Raw genomic sequence first — 3676 nt, forward strand, 5'->3', positions numbered from 1 at the left:
ACATGACCCTTTCCGGTCAGGTCATGACCTTGACCTGAGGTCAAATTTTCAAGTTGACCTTTCAAGGTCAACTTATAGTTCATTCGATGCGTCTTGACGAGAGGAACACGATGCCAGTAAAAGTAAGCTCGTACAATGCTTGGGTCAAAAGGTATTGCAGAAAAACTGTTTCCGAAAAAATCGGCTATTTTTGCAGTTTTTGCCCCCTGCAGGCAAAACCGTTGACGTTAGGTCAAATCTGAGAGAATTAATCAGAAAGGGCTTTAATAGGGCTATCGAATGCGCTTTTCCGCGGCGCTGTAGCTCTATTGGTTCTCGAGTTATGCGTCGGCTTCTTGGAAATTTGCGACATTCAACCTGGAAATCGGCGAAATTTTGCCTTCAATGACCTCTGGTGACCTGACCTTTGACCTGACCAAAAAATTGACTGAAGTGATTTCGTCATTATTTTTGACGCTCTTTCGAACGCCGCCTTCCGCGTATCGCTACGTGGCCCAGGAGCCGAGTTACAAGGGGGGGGGGTGTTCAAACACCCCCCCCCCCCAGCAGGGCGTGGAAATCCAGGACCCCCAGCCGGGCGCGGGTTAATCCTCGCCGGTCCTATTGGTTTTCTACATACACCGGCCCAGCCGAGGGGAAGGGGAGGGGGGGAGGTACATACGACCGCCTCGCCGTTTCGCCACTAATGGAGCTAGAGCATCGCGGAAAAATGAATGTACTCACCGTTATGAGACGCAGCGGTTGCTACCCGATTTTATGTTCTCAGGTCAACCGGTGACCTCTGGGTTCAGGTCAAGTGGCCCAGGGCACGAGTTTATTTTTGGTAGCTAACCGAAAAAGGTTGCAGAGCAGCAATTTTAGCATCATCGTGCTTTCTAGCCCGGACGCGTCGAATGGTATACTATTTGTTCGGGTGAGGTCAACCTAAGGTATTGAACTCAGGTCAAGGTCAAGTCAGAGCACCTTAGGTTACATAGCTGGTCGAAGGAAGTCATATCGCATAGCATCCGATTTGGCAGGTCTTGCCGAGTTCATTGGTGGCTTTCTCGACTCGCCAGCTCAATTAGATCGGAAGGTATCGACGAAAAGCTTAAATGATCTCAGTGAAGTCATAAACGACGAAATGCAAGGTCAATAATGTAAAATTGAATCGTCGTGTACCTACCTTGCAAGGAGTGCATGAATTCACGATTCCGTCGCTTGAGATAGCTTTAGCTCATTCCCGACGCCAAAATAACAGTTTCTATAATTCCCCATTGACTTATAATTTATGGTGAGGTCACGTGACCGACTTGACCTCATGTCATGCAAACGTCAAGGTCAGGTCAACAAAGACGAACTATAAAAAGGATATGTGCGACGTCTTATGGGTAATATTATTCATAGGGCATACTCAATTAGTGATATGGAGATGGATCATATTTGATGACTTTTAGGCTGAGGTCAGGTCAAGGTCAATTCAAGTGAGGACAAATTTTGAAGGTAATTGTGAAGACCCAAAAAGGTGTTGATCTGATGCAGTTTTCACCAGAAATCGAATAGTCCTATTTTAGATCCCTTATGAGGTCTAGAATTATGTTTGGTGCCCCGTGACGTCATTAAAATTTGAATACCTCCTCACTCCACCTTTTTACACTCCAATTTTTAGAAGAATCGTTCAAAAAAAATAAGTCCGTCAGCAGGCTCCCCGCACTCTACTGGGCTAGGGGCTGTGTGTGGTACGATGGACGGCCCCCCATCAGTTAGCACTTTGCCATGGCTGTCACAGCTTCAACTGTTCCCTGCAAACAAAAATGGCAAAAGCCAAATGGTTCTATGTCTGTGCACTTTAGGTGCACAGAAAACTGTGCACTATCATGACTCATGGCCTGCGGCGAGGTGCGTAAAAAAACTGTGTACTACAACAGGTGCACAGAATAAAATTATTTGGCTTTAGCTAATTATTTTTGCAGGGAACAGTGGTTGAGGCTGTGACAGCCATGGTATTTATAACGCTACTAATGGGGGCCGCCTATCGTGCCACACGGCACACACAACCCCTTATAGCCCAGAAGTGTGGGGAGCCTGCTAACTGATAATACCCAATGCACCCGCCCATGCCGATATGAAATAATGATAAAGTACTGCACAGTGTACAGTGCACACCCGCAGGTGATCATCGGCCGGCCGCCGCGGGACCGCAGAATGACTCACCGACCCTGTCAGCTGACCGTGACGGCGGTGTCAACGGAGCTGTGACACGCGGTGTCAGGTCAGTTGACACGGATTGTCAGCTGACCAACCGACCGTATAAGCCATGAGCACGGTGATACAGAGTGTCAGCTGAACTGTGACGCGAGCTTATCAGGTGAGCTCTGACCCGACCCACAGTGTTAGCTGAGCGCTGACACGACTAAATAAATAAATCAGCCGACCTGTATGTGACCCGACCGTGACCAGTCTCCTTACACGACCCACCGCACTACCTGAGATAGAGGGTCTTATATTCGAACTATAGCGACAGCAAAATACGAGCTCTGACACGGCCACATTGCAGCATTGCTTGATAAATATTATATAGTGAAAGTGTTCCGGAGAAACAGACGGCTCGCTGCGACAACACTATCCGACCGTCACCCTTTTAGTCATTCTATGCTTCAGGAACCCCCTTACGAAGCAGGGGGGAGTTCAGCCCCCTCAGGTTCTTCGCGAATATCTAAAAAAAAAAAAAAAACGAAGAAACGGCACACCTGTTCATACATATTAACCGCACATATTGTAAAATTTTCAGACCCGGGTCGTTCAAGGTCAGGTCATTAGGTCATGTCAAGTGACCTTACCTAAAAAAACGTTCCAATGTTCGCTGTAGCTACACCGACTGAAGGATCGCTTTGATGCTTTTAGCGATTGATAAGAGTAACAATATGTATAAAGCGTATATCTCGCAATTTTAATACCTGTGGCCTAAGATCAGGTCAATTTTGTGACCTCTTCATTATAAGTTAATGGGAGAAAATTGAAATGCGCCTCTTTTGGATGAATGTCGTTCTAAACACGGAACACTCTCAAACAGCCATAGGTGCGGGAACCGGGGGGCAGTGCCCCAACTCTGGGGCCGTGGGGGCGGTGCCCCCACAACTTTGAGACGGAATACCGCACTTTTTATGGAAATGTTTTCTTTTTTGTTGAAAAAGTCATGACATGAAAAATAAGTGGCCTAGGCCCGGTGAGAAAACTAGATTTGAGGTACCCCAGGTTGATCTCTATTATGGTGTGCCCTCCAGTCTGAAAGTAGTTCCCGCACCCCTGCAAACAGCAGTTTATATAGGTAAACGTGCCACATCGAATCGAAAATTGCATTCGTGACCCCTCTGTGTGCAGTTACCATATTTGAAAGGGATTATGACATTGCCTGCTGTGATTCGAATGGCAATGGCGTGATATTGTGTCGATATGTATGTCTCGATCAACCCGGTGTTTCCTGAGTTATGGGATATCTGCAAGTGTGGGGTTCGATCAATGCTGTACCCCTTATTGAATGCTGCTCAGTTGCTCACCTTACTATGGCAGCTATAGCACTGACATCTACATACCCTGTTCCCTCGTCACATCAGAGTAGGTGTCGCCAGCAGCGTCAGTCGGCGCGGGGCGATACGCAGCAGGCCTGGCTGGACGGCGCGGGACGGCGCGGGACGGG

Source organism: Amphibalanus amphitrite, unplaced genomic scaffold, assembly GCF_019059575.1.
Source record: "Amphibalanus amphitrite isolate SeventyFive unplaced genomic scaffold, NRLGWU_Aamphi_draft 000148F_arrow, whole genome shotgun sequence".
In the NCBI taxonomy this organism is placed as follows: Eukaryota; Metazoa; Arthropoda; class Thecostraca; order Balanomorpha; family Balanidae; genus Amphibalanus; species Amphibalanus amphitrite.